At 41.0% G+C, this 24,105-nt stretch overlaps 1 non-coding gene across 1 annotated transcript; it reads left to right on the forward strand.

Annotated features, from left to right (window-relative positions):
- The first annotated feature begins 11,100 nt into the window (after window positions 1-11,100).
- Window positions 11,101-11,208, forward strand: LOC149028735 (small nucleolar RNA R71). The gene has a single exon (XR_016171312.1). It is a non-coding gene; the product is annotated as a small nucleolar RNA R71 (small nucleolar RNA).
- Window positions 11,209-24,105: the final 12,897 nt, after the last annotated feature.

The raw sequence follows: 24,105 nt of genomic DNA on the forward strand, positions 1-24,105 counted from the left end.
TGCGAGAAGGCCTTGGGAACCCAATTGAACTTGAGTACAGCTCATCATCCACGGTCGATGGACAATCCGAGCGGACAATTCGGACATTGGAAGACATGCTCGGATCTTGTGTGGTGGATATGGGTGGTAATTGGGATGAACACCTAGCTTTGGTTGAGTTTGCCTATAACAACGGTTATCAAGCAACAATAGGCATGGCTCCATTCAAGGCTTTGTATGGCAGTACTTGTAGGACACCTTTGTCTTTGGTCGAGACAGGTGAAAGAAAAGTCTTAGGTCCTGAATTGATTGAAGCTACGAGTGCTATGGTAGATATGATAAGAGAAAGGATTAAGTCTTCCCAGTCAAGACAGAAATCTTATGCTGATAAGAGAATGACCGATTTGGAATTTCAAGTTGGAGAGAAAATCTTTCTGAAAGTTTCACCAATGAAGGGTGTGATGAGATTCAATGTTAAGGGAAAGCTTAGCCCTCGCTACATTGGACCTTTCGAGATTTTGGAAAAGGTTGGACCTGTTGCGTATCGATTAGCATTACCTCCGCCTCTTGCTGGTGTTCACAATGTGTTTCATATTTCGATGCTCCGAAAATACATAGAGAATCCGGAACACATTTTGCAGCAAGCACCTGAAGGACTTAGTGCTGATTTGACCTACGATGAAGAACCGGCCGAAATCTTGGATAGGAAGGACAAGCAGCTGCGGAATCGCACCATCCCTTTGGTGAAGATTCGGTGGAAGAACCATACCCCTGAAGAAGCTTCTTGGGAGAAGGAAGAAGACATGAAGGAGAAGTTTCCTTACCTCTTTGGAAGCACGGAGTACGCTTTCAATTTCGAGGACGAAATTTCTTTAAGGGGGGGAATGTAAAACCCAGCCCTAACCTTGACCCGGAAACCTTGTTATTTGTAGGTCCGGTGACCCGAAGTAAAGTAAGAAGTCAGCTTTGGGCCATCCCAGTGGAGGACTTGGTGTCTGGCTTTGAATCCATGAAAGTTGATGATGAAGTTCTATTTATGGAAACTGAATCTTGATGAAGATTGGATTAGTTGATGGACTTGGAGTGCTCTCTATCTTGGTTTGAAGGCATTTCTACCTATTAGGTAAGTCACTTGACTTGTGTGCAAAAGCCCTTTAGGATTGGATTTGATCTGGGCCTTCAATTCCCTGTTTTGGTCTTCTGTCAGCATTGGTCGACTGATTGGTCGATCGGGCCGATCGACCAATCCACTCGACCAATGAGTGCTGTCTTTGGCAATTAGGTTTTTCTTGCTCTATTTAAGTCCAATCTCGAGTCCACTTCGTATTTGCTGCCTCCAAACTCTCTGGAACGAACCAAAGACCTCTGCAAGTCATCTCCCTTGCATCCTTGGTGTTTTCTTGACGGATCTTCGTCGAAACTCTTCCTTTTGCATCAAAAGGTATGTCTACTCTCTCTTCTTCTCCTCCATCTTTGTTTTTCTTTCCTTTTTGAGTTGAGACAGTAGAAGAGATGCTGCATTCTCTGTTGCAAACATCTCTGAACATGTTCTCATGATCATCCTAAGGATTTGAGCTAGAACAACGATCTTAACCATGATCATTGCAAGCTTTTGAAGGAATCATGATCAAACCATGATCTAATCTTGTTAAACTTCTGATTTGAATTCTGATCTCTTTGGATCTTCGATATTGATCATGTTAGTAGTTAATTACTGTGTTTTCTTTCCATGATCCATAATCTATCAATTTCTAGTTGTTCTCTTCTACCATACTATGTGTTCTTCATGAAGCATGGTAGTTACATATATGGTAGGTTTTATTTCCTTATTTAGATTTATGCTTCTAAGCCTTTTTCCTTAAAGATCGAAGTATGTTTTCATGAAACCTTTACCTGAAGCAATGATCCATCCTCCTATTGTTCTTGTCTTTGATTTCTATTTCGAATTCATCAAGATCCATGGTTGATCTAATTATGGTAACTTTTTGTTTCCTAATTTGGATCTTGATATCTTGATTTGATTGGTGTTTTGAGGTCCCCTATATGTTAGAATACTACTGATGTAGTTTACCCCTTGATTAGTACCCTTTTGAACCACCAAATTCGGATTTCATATCTTAAAACTCTGTTTTTTTAGGCTACTGTCTGCATTGGTCGACTAGACCAGTCGACCAATCCACTCGACCAATGAGTACAAAGCAACTCCCGAATTGGTCCGTGTTGGATGTTTTGGTATCTTTTCTGTTAGGGATCTTTCCTAATATGTTGTATATACTTGTTTAGGACCTTCTTCTCAAGTTTGCCAAGACCTTACTTGATTTCTTAGGATTCCTTTGCGAGTTATAAAAGGTAAGGATGGTTATTTCCTTAATTACATAGATAGCATGAATCTAGTTTCTATATTTGAATATCATTGATATGATTCCTAAATTAGATTCTTACAATGATATACTACTGTTGCATAACTTTGATTACAGTAGCATTACTTATTCATATTAAATTGATTCATGTATGATTTACTTACCAATGTTATACAAGTGATTGTAATTATTGATTTCTTTCCATATATGAAGTTACCATATATGTGATGATATGAATTGATGCATGTGTATGCTTAAGTATGGTTTGGAAAGGAGAGGTGTCCTTTTGACACTTCTGTCCTTGGACTACTACGGGAATATTATGGGATGTTTCCGGAGATGCCCTCTGGACACCTTCCTAAACTGTTGGATGACATATCTAGGATTGTCTAGTAGTGTTTGGCTAGGATGTCCTGTTATGTCGGACCCTAATCGGAGGGGGTATTGAGACCGAACGACCCGTGGTAGCAATGGGGATTCATGGGCGCTCAAGACCGGTAACCAACCCGTGAGAGGACAGGAATCACATTGTGGGGGCCATTTATTGGTAGGGTTGCATATGGTTAGACTTGGGCTCACGGACGCTTAAGACCGGTAACCAACCCGTGAGAGGACGTGAGAGCTTCCCGTTTACCATATGTGGATAACCAATAGGGTTGATGAGTCCGTAGTCAGGGACTATGAGGACTCTAGTGTGAAGGATACCGGAAAGGATCGTCAGGGACGAGGAATGGAAGTATCTGGATCTGACTTGATGTAACTAAGTAGAAGACTTGCATTTGGCTAGGTTTTACCCTCACATGCGCCAGTACTTATACCAAATGGTTGTGAGAGAGTGTGTTGACTTAACCCCCTGCCAAGGTTTGTCCTGAGGGATGAAGGACCCATTACCAATCGGCTGCTCAAGACCGATGAAATGATCCGTGAGAGAATCCAAGATATCTTAAATGGTTGAGGATGTGAGTGGACTTTCCTAAAGAAGTACGGTGCTATGACTTAAAGCATGTCTGCCAATAGAGACCAGCATTCATAGAGTTAGATTCATTCATTCATTGCTTGTCTCATATCATATTGCATTTATGATTGTTCTGGAATCCTGCCATTTATGTTATTATGGATTTTAACTGCCTTACTGAGTTTCTTTGAAACTCATTCCTTTATTGTACAATGTTTGTTAGACTATCCTGCAGGTACTGAGTACTATGACTGTCCCTATAAAGAAGCGCAAGGCGAAGAGGCATATCTCCAGGAAGGTGATTGCGGTTACCACAATTACTCTGAAGATCCCGCGAGTGGTTATGCTCCGTACGATGCTTAGTCTGACCATTGAGTGGAAGCGTCCTTGTGCCATTTATGAGATTTACACTTATAAGGATGTGTGTCTATAAAGTGGAGAACAATTTAGTTACCCATTGTACTTGCTATTGGGATTAGATTTTGTCTAGTTTATTCTTTTAGAGCTACTTTTCCGCTGGTTGTAGAGTGGGATATTTGCCTCACTTTACTTATCTGTTTGACCCTCTGATTATATCTATTATTCTGATTCATTTATGATTCATTCTTTCTTTATTGGATCTATGGTTTATCTTCCGCACTTTTATTATGATTGTTCATGATTATGTTATTGTTTATGTGGGAGGTTGATCACTCGATACCTGATCTTCGGGCTGTGGATCACACTCTCGGGTATGCCAGATAGGGTACCGGCTGGGAGGGCGTGACAAAACCAGTCCATCCTCCTGTATAATTCCTTCTTCTGTGCAGGCTAATAAACGATACAAAATAAAGACGTGAGTTCTAGAGAACTCAGTAAGAAACAATCACAATCCCATCAATTATCCAACAATGCCAAGATACATAAATAATATGAATGAATGCAAAATATGAATGATACTATGATTTCTAACTATGCAGGTCTCTAATAGTTGACATGCTTTAAGTTATACACCAGCCCTCCTCTGGGTAAGTCTCATCACTCTGATCCGGCAAGGACTGGCTACCTCTGTAGGGATCCTGGGAAAAAGGGAAAGTCCACACCTGGCTCTCAATTCCATGGCTGGGGGTTAAGTCAACACTCTCTTACCACGACCATTGGTAATGAGTACTGGCGCATGTCTGGGTTTCTAATCCAATGCAAGGTCATACTGGTTACATGTCTACATGAAGTCCAGATACATCCCCTATGGCACCAACCAACTCGGTTCAGTATCCTTCGCAACCTAGGAGAGAGAATCCTCACGGACTGGCTACCGCTGTTGGACTCCACTCCTTAACCCTATGGTCATCCACATATTATTGGGGTGGATGCTCTCATGATTCCTCACGACACACGGTCCGATCCTTGGACATCCATGAGCCCTACCCTAACATATGCAACCCTACCATTTATATGACTAACAGTGGACCACAATGTCACATCACTATCATCATGGGTCACTTGGTTTCAATCCCCCTACCGAAAGGGTAGTAGCATGTGGGGTACCTAACCATGCAAATCTAGACTCTACCTAAATAATGCCATCAAATAGTAAAGACAGTGCTGGAGACATCAGCAGGCATGTGTCCCATTCCACAGCCTTCTGATATCCCTAGCTAAGATATCCCAAAATAGATACCTCATCCATCAGAACCATATACCAACTACCATCAATACATAACATTCATAATCAACACAATATGTATATAAGTAAGCCAAACAGCAGTAAAGTAATATGATTTCTATATAAGACATATAAACAACAGCATATATAAAGAAATATGATTTCAAATATACACTAAATTAACATATTATAAGTCTATTCAAGAGATATGATGAATTGTCCTTACCTGCATATAAATAAGATTGTCCATAAAATGAAATCCGATAATTATTATATGACTTTTCTTTCAAACAATGATTACCTATACACAGGGTTACAGTAACATATAAGTTAAATGAATCAATTTGAATTAGAACCAAAAAGCATTTGGTCTTTGTTTACCAGCCGGTCGCTTGGGCTGGTCGCTTAGGTTGAGCGACCGCCACTAGTGACCGCCCCAAAACAGTGAGTTTCAATCCGAAACTCAGGCCTCTGATTACTCGTTTTCAATCCGGATTTCGAGTAACCTTGACCTAAGTCTCGAATCTAATACTCCCTAAGCCAAAAGGGTGAGGGAAAACTAACCATTACCATCAATAGATTACCCGGAACTCTCCCCTTGACTGGATTAACCTTCTCACGAAATCAGGGTTTCGTTTACGGTTAATTCATCTTAAGTAGATAGAAAAGAGAGTCAAAATGATCCAAGGGGGTAACCACAAAGACGAGGGGGTGGGTTAACACTAATTTAACGGACAAAGAGAGTAAAGAACAAAGGATTAATTCATTACCTCACGCCAGAGAGTCAGAGAAGGAAAGGACTGATCTCCAAGTCACTGCCAGCACTCCAGAGTCTCTTTTGGAACTTCCCCGCAGCCGTCTAACCTCCAAATTTAGCAACCACGAATAAAATATTCGTTACTTAGACGAGGGTTGCCTTTTATAGAAGTCAGGGGGCAAAATAGGGTAAAATTCCCGAAAACAGATTGGGCGGTCGCTCCAGGCGGTTGCTTGGTTTAATCGACCACCACTAGCAACCGCCCCCATGTAATTTTCCATACAAGGGTGCTTTTGCTAGGGGGTTGATACCCAAGGCCAACCTAGTCCTAAAGAAGAGATGGGGGAGATCTTACCTTCATTCCGGACATCTCCGAACAACACTTGACTTCCAGAATTCCAAATACCAAGCAGGGCAGGCTCTTCAGATAAAGGATCTAGATCCATGGGTTCAGGGTATGGATCATGGACTTCAATCTGGACACTCCACAAATTCATCCGACTAGACCTTCGGGTTCTCGGACCTGAAATACGGATCTCGGGTTAGAAATATGGGGGTTGTTACAATTATTACTGTTCTTTCATTTCATATGCTGCTGTGACCTTGTTTAGCATGCTGATCTTATTATATGCTTGCTGTTTGTACTATCTTTACTTATACTTTGTTGATTATGAATATGATATGATAATGGTTGATGGTTTGTGGTTCTGATGGAAGGGATGTTCCATTGGGATATCCTAGCTTAGGATATCAGAGGGTTGTGGTATGGGACACATGCTTGATGATGTCTTTAGCTCTATCATAACTACTGGATGACATACCTAGGTAGAGTCCACAGTTGCATGGCTAGGTACCCCACATGCTACTACCCTTTCGGTAGGGGAACTGAAGCCAAATGACTCGTGATGACAGTGATGTGACGATGGTCCACTGTTGGTCATATAAATGGTAGGGTTGCATATGTCAAGCTCATGGACGTCCAAGGAATGGACCGGGTCTCGAGGAGTCATGAGAACTTTCCGCCCCAACAATATGTGGATGACCATAGGGTTATGGAATGGAGTCCAATATGTGGAATGCAGAAAGTACGGGGTCGAACTATGGGGAACTAAAAGGCTAAGTTACTAAGATTGAATTTAATACAACTAAATTTAAACTAAATCTATTAATTAACGCAAAAACTTAAACTATGAATATGTGAAGATCTTTGGGATTTCAAATCTCCAATGCTTTTCCCTAATCGATATAACTCTACACTTCAAAGTAAATTAGGGATGGTCTTCCTAGATATGCCCTATCTTCGCAAGACTATCGTCCTTCGCGGAAGCTTGGCACGCTTAGTTTGCTGAGCTATAGAACATCTTTGGCCAAACTCAAACACAACCAACTAGAAGAGATAGAACAATCAAATTAATGAAATAAGCATGGTTCATCTACATCCCAAAGAAAAGGAACTAGCTACTCATTATCACAAAGTTCATAAGAAAAATAAAGATGAAACATAGGGAGAGAGAGAGAGAGATGTGGTCTTCTTCTTCAGCAATGAAAGAGATGAGAGCCGCATTTGCCGTCTTCCTTTCTTCTCTGTGGCTGGCTTCTCTTTTGTGTCTCCTGCACACAATGAATCCCCTCTCTTTACCCGTCGATTTGACCTTTATTTTTTCGGATTTTGGAAAACCTCAAAACTCGAAAGTTGTAGATATTTTCATATAGTTCCATACCATCTTGAATCACCACAATCTAAGCTCATACGAGAGAGATATGCCCAAAATACTGAAGGTAGGTCTGTTTACCTGATTTTCAAATTTATTACCAATTTTGTTCCTTAGACCTCCACCTGTTTCCAATTTGGCTAAGATCTCACTTTTCATGATTTCTTGGGCAGCAAGATTGAATGCCATGATTTAAAATCCACAAATATCTAATATATTTGCCAACTTTACTCCATATTATCTCTAATATCCAAAATCACCTTATTCCTGAAAAATACACAAAAATACTCAATTAGCTCTCTTTAATTAAATAAGTATGGGGAATTAAATCAAATAAATAATGGTAAATGCATGCTTATCAAATACCCCCACACTTGAGTGTTTGCTAGTCCTCGAGCAAAACAAAAAAAATAAAAGTAATGCATAAAATAAAGAAAGAAAAACCTAACTCACTTTCGTAGGAATCACGGTTGCACTTAGCATGTGCAACAAGCCTCCTAGGTTACCCTATTGGACGAGTTGTGTCTCGTGAGTGTTTGCAGAGAATATACACACAAAATTCTTAAGTGCTCTTCTAATTATTCTGGCAGTTGTAAGAGTAGAAAGATAGATTCCAAGATAAAGACACTCCACTAAAGATTAAAGGCAATATAGGCACCCCCACACATAAGCTCTTTACACCCTCTCTTGAGTCTAGCTCTAGGCAAACAATTAAATCGAGAAGTCTCCTCTTATCTTCAGTCTACCAGTTCACCCTCAGATAAGGCTAAACTAGGTACCAAATAATACCAAGAACTCAAGATCTAAGCAATATTGACCTTCTTAGACATTTCACCTTTATAAGCACATTACTTCACTTCTTTCTTTAATGCTCACAGTTCTAGTCCGTGCAATGTCTTGCCTTTTAAGCTTTCTACATGGCCTATGTAACGAGTGTTGGGTCAGCCGCTCTCAAGCCAGATGGCCTTAAGGGACTAGGTGTAGAATACACCTCGAACTTACTTACTCAAGCCAACTAGGCTATAGGCCAAGACTGGACCAAAGACACCCCAACTGTTTGACACGAGGCATGATGTTGGTGACACCGAGACCCGGTTACTAAGAAGGAGGTCTAACCTTTAAACTTCAGAATTTTTTTCCCCACATTTTACTTCAATTCACTTCACATTTAAATAGTCTAAAATCGGTCTCAACTTGTCACCATAAGTACAAGGCAATACAAGATAACTAGATGGTGAAACCTTTTGGACTACCTGGAGTTCCTATTTTCCGATTCAACCTCAGTCTCAAAATGTAAAACCCATTAATATTCTCTCAAGATGGTGTTCATTACATTAGATGGGATTTCTAAAACACTTAAACTCTCATTTTGTATCTAAGCAAGGAATTAATACATTTATCTTACCAAAGCCAGAAAAAATTGGGCACTTTTTATCTTTGTGACAATGCTCTACCAACTATCAACAAGTCTTACTTGAGTTGACACCCCCCACACTTAAATTATGCAATGACCTCAGTGCATGCAAGATATATAAAAAAAACATGATAGAAGCAAATAGAGGAAAGAGTGTACCCGATGTTTGAAATCATGATAGAGCATGCAACAGTAAAACCTAACAACAAACAAGAAAAGAGAAGAAAAAGAACAAGAAATAACATCTAAACAAATGGGTTGCCTCCCATAAAGCGCTAAGTTTAGAATCTTCAGCTAGACTCAGTGAGATGCAGCCAATGGAGGTGGAGGCTCAAATCTAAATGTGAATGGTGACTGCTCCAAAGAAGTGGAAGAGTCCAACAATGTGTTGAATTCCTCAATATTTAGGTTAGATCACCAAATGGCAAGTAATATTGCAGGGGATCATCAATAAACATGTTTGGAGTATAATCAGCCACTACCTCATCAATAAAGTTAATCGCAAAGCACTCTTCATCCATATTTGAGCTTAAGGATGCATTGAAGATGTTGACTCTAAGTTTCTTATTGCCAAATGATATGTCCATGACACCCGATCTACAATTGATGCAAGCATTCGCAGTGACTAAAAAGGGCTGTCCAAGAATGACTGGTGGTAACTTATTGGTAGTTGTATTTTCCATATCTAGGATCAAAAAATCAGTAGGAAAATATATATCCTCAATCTTTACCAAAACATTTTCAAGTAGCCCATGGGGTCGCTTGATTGAGCGGTCTACCAATAGTAGAATCACATCAGTGGATTTCAAATCTCCTAGACCAAACCTATCATAAACTGAACCGGGTAAAATATTAACACTGGCTCCCAAATCAAGCAATGCTTTACTTATGGATAAATCTCCAATGACACATGAAATTAAGGGTGTACCTGGATCTTTAAGTTTAGGGGGCAGTTGGTTGGAAATTACCAAGCTGACTTGTTCAGTTAGGCGCACAGTTTTAGGTGTTTGAGTCTTCAACTTACGCCTTTGGGTGCACAAATCTTTTAGAAACTTAGCATAAGCTGGGACTTGCTTGATAGCATCTAATCGTGGGAGATTAATACGAACTTGTTGGAATAAATCAATCATCTCTTGCATCTTAACATTCTTTCTAGAATATGGAATTGAGGACTCAAGAGCTTTAGGGAAGGGGGCTTTGGGAGTGTAAGATTTAGGAGTAGGACCCTCTACAATCGGAATGTGCAACCCCTTACAAGGAAATTGATGGGGAATACTCACAGGTGGTGTTTCTTTACTAGGCTTGTGTGCATCATCGCCAGTCTCATGGGTCAAATCAACCTCCTCTCGACTCTCAAGATCAATGGGCAATGGCTTGGGAGTAGGCAAAAGTGCATAATATTCCTTCCCACTACGTGTCACAATAGAGACTGCTTGGACTTGTTCTTTCCTAGACCCAATTTGATGATTAGGGTTACCTATTGGTTGACTAGGTAACTGATCAACCCCCTCCTACTTATGGCATCAGCTAGTTGACCAAGTTGGGTTTCCAATTTGTTAATGGACTGAGAATGGGAATGCAACAATTGAGTGTTTTGCTCTAATCCACTAAGTGCTTTTAATACCTTATCCTCAAATGATGAATTATGTGAGGGTTGTGGATATGATGGTTGCTCATTCCTATAGGCATTTTGGTGCATATTAAATGGAGGTGGCCTATAAGGTATTTGATTAGAGGGATTGGGCATTGAGTTTCGCCATGAAAAATTGGGGTGGTTTTGCCATCCTGGGTTTTAGGTATTGGAATATGGATCATTGCCCAATTTAGAGACTCCTTGGGCCAAATGTGCATGCTCCTTAACAAACTCAGGGTATTGTGTAGCCAAACAATAATCAGTGACATGATGGGATAGGCTAGAACATAAAACACATACTTCAATCTGATTAGGTGGAGAGAAACTTGTAGGAAGTGGAGATGGGGTTTGTTGTCCTAATGACAAGAGATGGTCTAATTTCTTTGATAGCAAGTCAACCTTAGTGCTCGTCTTAATGGTAGGATTGATCTCATAGAGACCGCTCCTCTTTGGTTGCCCAATGGATGGAATCTCAGTCCTAGCTGCTGAAGCATGGTGTTGGGAGTTTTCACTAAGGGTCTCAAAAAGTTCCCATGCCTCATTCTCAATCTTGTACATGAAAGTCCCACCACAAGAAGAATCACCATTTGCCTATGTCGGTCTCTAAGGCCATCATAAAAGCATTGAACCAATTGCCATTTAGGAATAGCATGGTGGGGGCACTTTCTAAGTAAATTCTTTTAGTCTTTCCCAAGCCTCATGAAATTGTTCTCCTTCTTGTTGGGAGAAACTCGTTATCGCTCTCCTAATTCTATTGGACGGCCAATGGGGAAGAACCTTTTAAGGAACTCCTGTTGCATTTCTACCCAAGTGGAAATTTTAACATTGTCCAAAAAATAAAGCCAATGCTAAGCTTTATCTTTAAGGGAGAATGGGAAAAGAAGTAACCTTAAAGCATCAACTGAGAGGTTTTGAATTTTACCGTGGAGGACACCTCTGAAAACTCATCTAAGTGCTTATAAGGCTCTTCATTGGCAAGTCCATAAAAAGATGGTAGCATTTGAATCACACCAGATTTGATCTCATATTGAGCCGCCTCTATGTCAGGCAACTTAATACAAGAAACCGGAGTATATATCGTAGGAATGAAATGCTCACTCAAGGGCCTCATTGGAGGCTCATAGTTTGCCATGGTTCTTTGCCTACTAAGGTTGGCCAAAGTCTCTTCTAACTCTAAGTCAAGTGGAGTCAACTCAGGGTTTAGGGATTGACGACCATGCATACACACAGAAGAAGAAAAAAAGAATAAGCTAAATAAGTAAAATTAAAAGAAAATAACTATAGCAAAAGGGAGAGTTTAGGACGTACTTGAAGCGCAATCCATGTGGTCTTTCGAACAAAAGTTACACATGTGAGATCTGAGGGATGGAGATTTTTTTAAAATTAACCTAAACAACCCAATCTAATGCAAATATTACAATTGAAAGGTCCTAAATACAATTATATCTAAGAAATATAAGATAACAACATAAACTAATTATCGAATCGCTATTCTTGCAGTTACCTACAAAACAAAAGAAAAAGAGATTAGTTAAATAATAAAAAAAATAGAAATTAAAAACTCTAAAATTACTCTAAAATTTATGCCTAATCGAAAAAAATCAATCCTAGCAACCGTGCTTCGGTTCCCCGGCAACGGCGCCAATATTTGATCGTATCGCAAACCAATAAAAAAAAATCCTATACTAATCTAGCAAGCAGAAAGTATGGGGTCAAACTATGGGGAACTAAAAGGCTAAGTTACTAAGATTGAATTTAACACAACTAAATTTAAACTAAATCTATTAATTAATGCAAAAACTTAAACTATGAATATGTGAAGATCTTTGGGATTTCGAATCCCCAATGCTTTTCCCTAACCGATGTAACTCTACACTTCAAAGTAAATTAGGGATGGTCTTCCTAGATATGCCCTATCTTCGCAAGACTATCTGTGAAACCCAGCCCTAACCTTGACCCGGAAACTTTGTTATTTGTAGGTCCAGTGACCCGAAGTAAAGTAAGAAGTCAGCTTTGGGCCATCCTAGTGGAGGACTTGGTGTCTGGCTTTGAATCCATGAGTGTTGATGATGAGGTTCTATTTATGGAAACTGAATCTTGATGAAGATCGGATTAGTTGATGGACTTGGTGTGCTCTCTATCATGGTTTGAAGGCATTTCTACCTATTAGGTAAGTCACTTGGTATGTGTGCAAAACCCCTTTAGGGTTGGATTTGATCTGGGCCTTCAATTCCCTGTTTAGAAGTTGCTGAACTGATTGGTCGACTGGACCAGTCGACCAATCCACTCGACCAATGGGTTCTGTCTTTGGTAATTAGGTCTTGCTTGCTCTATTTAAGTCCAATCTCGAGTTTACTTCGTATTTTCTGCCTCCAAACTCTTTGGAACGAACCAAAGACCTCTGCAAGTCATCTCCCTTGCGTCCTTGGTGTTTATCTTGACGGATCTTCGTCAAAACTCTTGTTCTTACACAAAAAGGTATGTTTACACTCTCTTCTTCTTCTTTATCCTTGTTTTCTTTCCTTTTTTGAGTTGAGACAGTAGAGGAGATGCTGCATTCTCTGTTGCAAACATCTCTGAACTTGTCTCTCATGATCTTCCTAAGGATTAATGGCTAATGCGATGATCTTAACCATGATCATTGCAAGCTTTTGAAGGAATCATGATCAAATCATGATCTTGTCTTTGTTCATCTTTTGATTTAAATTTTGATCTTCTTAGATCTACTATATTGATCATGTTAGTAGTCAATCGCTGTGTTTTCTTTACATGATCCATGATCTATCAATCTCTAGTTGTTTCTCTTCTACCATACCATGCTTTCTTCAAGAATCATGACAGTTACATCTATGGTAGATTTTGTTTCCTTATTTAGATTTATGCTCTTAGGTCTATTTTCTTGAAGATCTAAGTATGCCTTCCATGATATCTTTATCAGAATCAATGATTCATTCTCCTATTGTTCTTGTCTATGATTTCTATCTTGAATTCTTCTAGAACCATGATTGATCTAATTATGGTAACTTTTTGTTTCCTAATTTGTAACTTGAAAACTTGATTCGATTAGTGTTTTGAGGTCCTCTATATGTTAGGATACTACCAATGTAGTTTACCCCTTGTTTAGTACCCTTTTGAACCACCAAATTCGGTTCTTTATTCTTAAAACTCTGATTTTGTAGGCCACGGTCTCCATTGGTCTACTGATTGGTCGACTGGGACAGTAGACCAATCCAATCGACCAATGAGTACAAACAACTCCAGATTTGGTCTGTTTTTGGATGTTTTGATATCTTTTCTCATAGGGATCTTTCCTAATATGTTGTATACACTTGTTTAGGACCTTCTTCTCAAGTTTGTCAAGATCTTACTTGATATCTTAGGATTTCTTTGCAAGTTATAAAAGGTAAGGATGGTTACTTCTTTAACAACATAAATTGCATATCTTAGTTTCTATATTTGAATCTTGTTAATTAATTTCTTTAATTAGATTCTTATAATGTTATACTACTGTGGTACTGTCTTGATATCAGTAGCATTACTTGTTTATATTAAATTGACTCATGTATGATTTACTTACCAGTTATATACAAGTTGATTGTAATTATTGATTTCTTTCCATATATGAAGTTACCATATATGTGATGTTATGAACTGATGCTTGTGTATGCTTAAGTATGGTTTGGAAAGGAGAGGTGTCCTTTTGACACTTCTGTCCTAGGACTACTACGGGAATATTATGGGATGTTTCCGGAGATGCCCTCTGGACACCTTCCTAAACTGTTGGATGACATATTTAGGACTGTCTAGTAGTGTTTGGCTAGGATGTCCCATTATGTCAGACCCTAATCGGAGGGGTATTGAGACCGAATGACCCGTGGTAGCAATGGGGATTATGGGCGCTCAAGACCGGTAACCAACCTGTGAGAGGACAGGAATCACATTGTGGGGGCCATTTATCGGTAGGGTTGCATATGGATAGACTTGGGCTCACGGGCGCTCAAGACCGGTAACCAACCCGTGAGAGGACGTGAGAGCTTCCCGTTTACCATATGTGGATGACTAATAGGGTTGATAAGTCCGTAGTCAGGGACTATGAGGACTCTAGTGTGAAGGATACCGGAAAGGATCGCCAGGGGCGAGGAATGGACATATCTGGATCTGACTTGATGTAACTAAGTAGAAGACTTGCATTTGGCTAGGCTTAACCCTGACATGCGCCGGTACTTAGACCAATGGTGATGTGAGAGAGTGGTGACCTATACCCCAGCCATGGAATATCCTGAGGGATGAAGGACCCATTACCAACTGATGATGAGTGAATGAGACTTTCCTAAAGAAGTACGGTTCTATGACTTAAAGCATGTCTGCCATTAGAGACCAGCATACATAGAGTTAGATTCATACATTCATTGTTTGTCTCATACCACATTGCATATATGTTTGTTTTGTAATCCTGCCATTTATGTTATTATGGATTTAACTGCCTTACTGAGTTTCTTTGAAACTCATTCCTTTTTGTACAATGTTTGTTAGACTATTCTACAGGTTCTGAGTATCATGACTGCTCGTATGAAGAAGCGCAAGGAGAAGAGGCATATCTCCAGGAAAGTGATTGCGGTTACGACAATTACACTGAAGATCCCGCGAGTGGTTATGCTCCGTACGATGCTTAGTCCGACCATAGAGTGGAAGCGCCCTTGTGCCATTTATGAGATTTATACTTATAGGGATATTGTCTATAAGATTGAGAACAATTTAGTTACCTTTTGTACCTGCTATTGGGATTAGATTCTATCCTGTTTCTTCTCTTTTAGAACTACATTTCCGCTGGTTGTAGAGTGGGATTTCGCCTCACTTTACTTATCTGATTTAGACACTGATTATATTTAGTACTCTGATTTATATATGATTCATTCTTTCCTTATTTGGATCTATGGTTTATCTTTCGCACATCGATTATTATTGTTCATGATTATGTTATTGTTTATGTGGGAGGTTGATTACTCGATACTTGATCTTCGGGCTGTGGATCACACTCTCGGGTATGCCAGATTGGGTACCGGCTTGGAGGATGTGACACTATCGTCCTTCGCGGAAGCTTGGCATGCTTAGTTCGCTGAGCTATAGAACATCTTTGGCCAAACTCAAACACAATCAACTAGAAGAGATAGAACAATCAAATTAATGAAATAAGCATGGTTCATCTACATCCCAAAGAAAAGGAACTAGCTACTCATTATCACAAAGTTCATAAGAAAAATAAAGATGTGATACGGAGAAAATATGATCGAACTTGGTTCATTCATAGTTCGACCTTCGACTCCAATCGAGACGAAGGGAATCGACTCGTTTCCGAACGAGCCGGGTTCAGGAAGTAGCTTGCTGAGGAAGAACACTAAATCAGCTACAGGCACACCCTAATCCAATACTTATGGAGGAGGTTAATTAACCTAATGACGGCAGTGAGAATTGGGCAGTTGTCACTTTTCACTTTCAGAAGGATAATCATCAGATAACGATCGGATTATCCTAGGAGTCCTCTACTAGTCCAAACTAGTAGAAGTCTATCACTCAATGGATCTATCTGTTGACATCCAACGGCTATCCGAAGAAGGCTCATATACATCCAACGAAGGAGATTCGAAGGTACATTCTATATAAACATCGCCTCCCCACAAGGGAAGGGGATCTAGATACACACACTTGAACGTGAACACTCAGATGCTTACTATCTAAATCGTATTCCAGTTATTCATTCCTTAGCTCTGTGTTCTAGCAGAGCCGTTTGTGATTAAGTTCATCAACTGACTTAGCCTTCGGAGGTGGACTCCCGACCCCAGCGGTCGGGCCACATCTGACGCTTTGTTTTGCAGGTCATTCTCAGGAGATCTAAGGGCTAAGCAGATTTTGGACGCATCATTCGGCGCCGTCTGTGGGAATCATTTCAGAAAGCTATGGTGACTAGATTAGCGGCAGCAGCAGCAGCCACTGCTGCACAACGGGATGCTGATATCCAAATTCCTGGAGTAAACAATCCATATATTCCCCAGGGAAGTAGTCGGCCACTCGAGGTAGATGGCGGTCAAGGAGGTAATAATCCTCTAGAGACACTCTAGTATCAACTGGATCAACTAAAACTCCAGATGTTGGACGTAAGTCAGGAACTCCATGCACTGACCAGACAGGTGGTGATACCACCAGAGCCTGATCGTCGTGATACGGGAAGGCGTGCATCGCAGCGGAGAATAATCGACGAACAAAATGTTGGTCAAAACTTCCGTGAAGAAGACCGAATACTTAGGAGAACTGAAAATCTCCCTAGACATGATGATCGGTTCGACGAACCACAAGGGAGTACTACAGATTCAAATACAAGGTTGGTTACCGGAGTGAGAACTCACTCACCAACTATGAGACGAGCTGTTCGTGATGATCGAGTTGTTCGTGATGATCATGCTGTTCGGGATGATCGAGCTGTTCGTGATGATCGAGCTATTCATGTGATCGAGCTGTTCGAGATGATCGCGCTGTTCGAGATAATGATTACGTTGTTCGGGGTCGTGATCGTGTTGTTGAAGATCGATCAACACACATTGGTCAGGAACTGGCTAATATCAATCAGAAGCTTGGGCAATTGGTGAAAGGTAGGATAACTGATGATAACTATTAAGTTATTCGAAAAACTCTGTTTGCCGAGCCCATTGCCGAATACCAGTTTTCTCACAACTTCTGTCTGCCAACTTTTTCTACATTCGACGGCTCCAGAGATCCTACGGCCCACATCGGTTATTATCAACAAACCATGGCAGTTGCAGGTAATTCTGATGAAATTCTCTGCAGGGTCTTTGGTTCATCTTTAATTGGAGCGGCACAGAAATGGTTTTCGAACCTTCCATCAGGGAGGATCGTGAATTTCGATGAGTTGGCACGCAAATTCATAGGGCGTTTCCAGAGTGGAATTCAGATCAAGAAGACTGAAGAAACCTTGTTTACTATTAGACAAGGGAAGAATGAATCAATTCGGGAATATCTGAAAAGGTTCAACAGAGTTACAATGGAGATAGAGAATCTAGATGAGCAAGTAGCTAAAACTGCCTTGTTCACTGGACTCACTAATCAAAGACACTTGGAGTTATTACTTCAAGACATGCCCACAACTTATGCTGAGTTGGTACAGAGATGCCAAAAGCAAGCGGAAGTCACGGAAATCTTGGAAGCACGCCAGGGAGACAATAAAGTCTCTGCAAAATAACAAAAGGCTCCTGAGAACAAGCAGAAGCCCAAGCAGAACATTCATGATCAAGTTGGAAAGCCTTATTAGGCATGGCGGCAGAGATCTCCCGACAAAAGTGAGTATACTCCATTAAATACTCCTCGGGTCGATATTCTGAACATTATCAAGAGGCGGAATATCTTGAAGTGGCCTCCGAAGATTCCTTCAAAACCAGGGGAGCAGGATTGAGAAAAAATATTGCCGTTTTCATAAAGATTACGGTCATTATACCAATGATTGTAGACATTTAAAGGCAGATATCGAGAGATTGATAGCCCAAGGACATTTGTCCAGCTTCGTCAGTAGAAGGCGAGAGGAACCACGCGATTCAGCGGTAAAAAGGGACCGTTCGGTTAGCCCAAACCAACCGAAGGAGGCTCCTAAATCTAAGAAGGGTAAGGAGGTAATTGATGCTACTCAATCACCGATCCTTACAATCTTCGGTGGTCCCGAGCCTGAATCACTCTGGAGGCTGAAAGCAAAGTCAAAATTTGTTGAAACCGGAGAGACGCAGAAGCGTAAAAGACCAAATGGTGAGGGTTCGATGACCTTTGGAGAAGAAGATGAGAGAGGCGTTTGTCTACCTAATGATGATGCCATAGTCTTCAAGGTAGAGATCGCACGCCGCAAAGTACACAGGGTGTTAGTTGACACCGGATCTGCTGCAGATCTTTTATCTTATGTAGCTTATCAAAAACTTAAGGTGGGTGAAGACTTGATGGAGCCATCATCCACACATCTATATGGCTTTGCAGGATCATCTGCAGTTGAAAAGGGGTCGATCCAGTTGGACCTATCAATTAGAAGCTTCCCAAAGGAATCTACTATTCGGGTAAATTTCTTGGTAGTCCGGGATCTCCCTGCTTACAATGTGATTCTTGGGAGACCGTCGTTGTCGAAGTTAGGAGCTATCGTTTCAATGAAGCACCTTAAAGTAAAATTCCCGACTGATATAGGAGTCGGTCAAGTTTCATCTGACCAGAGAATTTCTCGGCAATGTTATGTTGCATATCTAAAAGATAAGGAAGGGCCGAGAAAGACAACGGCTTTGCCGATTGAAGTACGAGATGATTGGGATGAAGCAGAAATGCAAAGGCTCGAGCCAGTAGAAAAATTGGAGCGAATCCAGTTGTATCCCGGTGATGAAAAAAGAGTTACTTATATTGGATCTGAGCAGCTGGAAGAATTCAAAGGGGAGTTGAAGTCTTTACTTCAGCAAAATAGTGACGTGTTCGCATGGTCTGCAGATGATATGCCGGGAATCGATAGGCAAGTTGCAGAACACAAACTTTGGCTATATCCCAAGGTGAAACCAGTTATCCAACGAAGGAGAAATTTCTCCGTGGAAAAATATGAAGCCGTTCGAGGCGAGGTAGAGAAGCTGAAGAGTTCTGGTTTCATCGAACCAATTGAATGCCCCGTTTGGCTGGCCAACGTCGTGATGGTCAAAAAGGCAAACGGGAAGTGGAGAATGTGTACAGATTACACAGACCTCAACAAGGCTTGCCCTAAAGATTGTTATCCGTTGCCTAGGATTGATCTGCTGATAGATGCAACTACAGGATATGAAACCTTGAGTTTCATGGATGATTACTCAGGGTATAATCAAATCCTCATGAATAAGGAGGACGAAAAGTTTACGGCTTTCATGACTGATCGTGAAAGTTTTTATTATAAAGTCATGCCTTTTGGCCTGAAGAATGCAGGGGCTACTTACCAAAGAGCTATCAACAAAATATTCAAGGATTTGATCGGGAAAAATGTCAAAGCTTATGTTGACGATATGCTGGTAAAAAGCATTGCAAGAGCGAGACATATTAAAGATTTAACAGAGGTATTTTCAGTACTACGAAAATACCAAATGAAGCTGAATCCGGAGAAGTGTGCCTTCGGAGTCTCGTCAGGCAAATTTTTGGGCTTCATGGTATCACAAAGGGGTATTGAGGCTAATCTAGCCAAAATACAGGCCTTAATTGACATGGAGGCCCCCAAAACTGTTCGAGATGTACAATGCTTAACAGGGAGAGTAGCCGCTTTGAACCGTTTCATCTCACAATCGGAGAAAAAGTGTCTACCTTTTTTCAAAGCTCTCAAAGACTTAAGGGGAAGCAAGGAGGCAAAATGGACTGAAGAGTGTCGAAAGCTTTCGAGGAACTCGAAGGAGACACTAGGAAGACCACCACTATTATCTCGACCCGAGAAGGGGGAATTTTGCAGATATATTTAGCAGCATCACCTTCAACAGTAAGTGCAGTTCTTGTTCGGGAAAAGGATAAGAAGCAATGGCCAATATATTATGTCAGTCACGTATTACTGGACGCGGAAACTCGATATTCTCAGATTGAGAAGCAGGCTCTAGCTCTTATGATAGCAGCTAGAAAACTACGGCCATATTTTCAAGCTCATTCCATCGAGGTATTTACTACTTTTCCTCTTAGTAAAGTTCTTCGTAAACCTGATTTATCCGGATGAATGGTGGCATGGTCGGTTGAACTCAATGAGTTCCAAGTAAGCTTTAAGCCTCGAACGGCAATCAAAGCTCAAGCACTAGCCGACTTTGTAGTAGAGACTACTGCACCCATAGAAGAAGTTATCGAGCCCACTATCCCGACTGTCTGGGAGGTATATGTGGATGGATCAAGTAACAAAGATGGGACAGGAGCTGAAATTCTCCTGAAAAGCCCAGCAGAATTAATTATTCGGTATGCACTAAGATTTGCATTCGAAGCAAGTAATAATGAAGCAGAGTACGAAGCCCTAATAGCTGGACTTAGATTGTCAAAAGCTTTGGCAATAGCAGACGTAAGTATTTATAGTGACTCTCAGCTTATTGTCAACCAAGTACAGGGGGAATATGGTGTTAAGGAGCCCCGGTTACAGAAATATCAAGAAATTGTGCAAGTATTGTAGAAAGAGTTTAGGAATCTGAAAGTTTGTCAGATCCCGAGAAAAGAAAATACAATGGCAGATGAGCTATCCCGATTAGCCAATGCCAAAGAAAAGAATTTAGACCCTTCGGTCTACATCGAAGAGATAACATTCCCAACTTATCACGAAAAAGAAATTTCCTATCTTGAAGCGGAGCGTTGCTAGATGGATCCCATAATTGAATATCTAAGAGATGATAAATTACCAGAGGATCCGAAAGAGGCGAGATTAATCAAACTACGATCGGCACGATTTATTATGCAAAATAGGAGGCTGTACAGAAGATCTTACTCTGGACCCCTCCTGAGATGTTTGGGTCCTGAAGGATCAGAGTCAGCCTTGGCTGAAGTACATGAAGGAATTTGTGGTGCTCACATGGGTGGTCGAGCCTTGGCACACAAAATTTTGAGGCTTGGTTTATACTGGCCTAAACTCCAATTGGGTTCTATGGAGTACGTTCGCCGATGTAGCAATTGTCAAATCCATGCCACGGTTTCTAAACGCCCAGCTGAAACCATGACTTCGATTTCGATTCTAGATCCCATCCCTTTTGCGATGTGGGGAATTGATATTATGGGCAAATTCACCAAGGCGTCGGGTGGAAGAGAATATCTCATAGTAGCAATAGACTACTTCACCAAGTGGGTTGAGGCTAGCGCCCTGGCAACCATTACTTCAAAAAAGGTGGAGAAGTTCGTACTCGAGTCGATTATATATCGGTTCGGGATGCCAAAAATAATCATGACCGATCATGGCACCCAATTCGACTGTCCTTAGTTTGAACAATTTTGTGCATCTTATTTGATCGAGCATCGTATGTCATCAGTGGCATATCCCCAAAGCAATGGTCAGGTAGAGGTTACGAACCGGACACTACTTGAGGGAATAAAGAGAAGACTCGAATCTGATAAAGCCTTGTGGGTCGAAGAATTGCAGAATGTCCTGTGGGCCTACCGAACTAAGGTTCGGACACCTACAAGAGAATCTCCTTTTAAGCTGGCATACGGATCTGAGGCTTTAGCACCTGTGGAAGTAATGGCTAGAACATTACAGGACAGAGAATTCGAAGAAAAAGCAAATGAACAAGGATTACTTGATAGCCTTGATTTGTTGGATGAGGTTCGTACAAAAGCAATAGCATGAACTCAACATTATCAAAGGAGAATGGCGTCACATTATAATTCCCGAGTAAAAACCGTTGGTACTCAGTAGGAGAGATGGTATTGAGAAATACCTTAGCTTCAAATCCACGCCATCAGAAGAAATTGGACCCTTCATGGGAAGGACCATATATGATTATCAAACCAGTCAGTTCGGGAGCTTACAAGCTGAAGAACTTGACAACCCAGAAAGAGTTGGATCGTTCGTGGAATGCCAAGCATCTGAAGAAATATTATCCCTGAAGATTATCATTTTCGTTCACGATGTAACAAATTTTAAACTCAATCAATACAATTTTCAGTTTTTCAACATACTGTCTTTTGATTGGGGGCATCATACAACACATTCGAGGAGCAGATCTAGCGATAAATCAAAAGGCATCGATTTAAAAACCGTGTGGGTCCTTCTACAAGGCATCGGTTTAAAACCCGAGTGAGTTCTTTCTCAGACTTATTGAATTTCTCCGGAAATCTTTAAGTAAAGGCATCGGTTTAAAAACCGGGTGGGTCCTTCTACAAGGCATCGATTTAAAACCCGAGTGAGTTCCTTCTCAGACTTATTGAATTTCTCCGGAAATCTTTAAGTAAAGGCATCGGTTTAAAAACCGTGTGGGTCCTTCTACAAGGCATCGGTTTAAAACCCGAGTGACTTCCTTCTCAGAATTATTGAATTTCTCCAGAAATCTCTAAGTAAAGGCATTATAAGACCTACTGCAACAATGACTCAAGTGACTAGCAAAGTTCAAAGATGAAGTTCAATTCTTTATTTCTGTAAACGACCAGAAGAGGCCAACCTTTACAACCAGCATATATATAAACAAGTGTAGGGGTACAATCTTCACTCGGTCAAAAGAGAAAGACATCATCAAGAAATTAAACAAGATCGAAAGAGCTTTTCCAGAAGTAATACAGAGTCAGGAAGCAACACAGATTCAAGAAGAAGAAGAACAGAGTCGGGAAAAAGCATGTTGTCAAAATCCTCTGCAATTCCATACCCTTTATCCAACTTGACCAGAAGAGGCCTGATCGTTGATCAAACCTGTATTCACAGCAAGCTCTTCATAACTGAATCCTTGGAGAGGAGCATAAGGAGGGGAATCATCGAGATAATGCATGATATCCGGATCTGGAGGTAGATGGTCGTTCGTATCCTTGGACCAGTCAGGAAGGGGAAGACCCAGCTTTGCAAACACTTCAGGATGACAACTGGCGTTGTAGGGAGTCGTGTTGAAATAAGGATCTCTCCTTAATATTGATTCCCATACTTCGTTTTCGCCATCCCGGTAGGCCTGCAAGTTATAACCGTTCAGCATGTCAAAAAAAGGCTTACTGTGCAAATACTTGAAGATGCAAGCTCTGCGAACATCAGTTGGAAGGGATTCGGGCAAGGGAATAGCAGCTTGCCTTTAGGGTAACGCTTCAGATCCTTTCGCCCCTGACTTCCCTGCTCCTCGTTCCAGCCTCCGGATCTTCTCCCTGGCATGATCCAAATCCAAATGGAGACGGTCGGTCATAGAATTCTTCTCCTTTGCAACCTCCCAAGCTAAGTTTCCAAGACGAGCAATTTCTGTGTCTTTGGCTTTGGAGTCCTCCCAAAGCCTGGAAACCTCATCACCCAGTCTACTGAGTCTAGAGGTTGCTTCCACTTGGTTGTGGAAGTTACCAGTAAGACTCCTACAACAACTTCCGAGTTAGTCATGAGCAAAAGAAAAATCTTCAAAACAAAAAGGAAATGAAGAAAAACTTACATCACCAGAGACTTCATAAAGTCACTATCTGGAATGGTGGAAAGGGCTATGCTCTTGGCAGGCATTTGAACAGCAGTGCACCAAGTGCCTTGTCAAACTCGCTTGGCACCAAGACAGATTGCCTCGAAGAAAAAGAAGGATGAGCTACATCATCTGCCAACCTAGGGCGCTTCCTAGTGGCAAAATCCTCCGGCTCTAGAAAAGTAGAGGAGGAGGATGCCAAACAAGCATTAGAGTTGGAAATAGAAGTAACGCCTGCTGGGACCGCACCTTCATCAGATGCCAACATAGTTGCCTCAGATGTCGGAAGGGTCTTCATCAGGGAATCCCGAGCAATTTCTCCAGCAGGGGCATCAACAGTACAACCACCGACGGAGGGAGCCACATCCTCCTTGGAAGACTAAACGGTTTCTTCAGGCAAAGGGAGCGAGGGAGAAACATCAGCAGAAACTGTGGGAATCTGATCTGATGATTCACCAATAGCAATCTCCTTACGTTTAGAAGATTCACCAGATGCAATCGCCTCACAGGAAGCAACCTT

Source organism: Hakea prostrata, chromosome 1 (genome assembly GCF_041222555.1).
Source record: "Hakea prostrata isolate BN-2017 chromosome 1, UWA_Hpros_2, whole genome shotgun sequence".
NCBI classification, from domain to species: Eukaryota; Viridiplantae; Streptophyta; class Magnoliopsida; order Proteales; family Proteaceae; genus Hakea; species Hakea prostrata.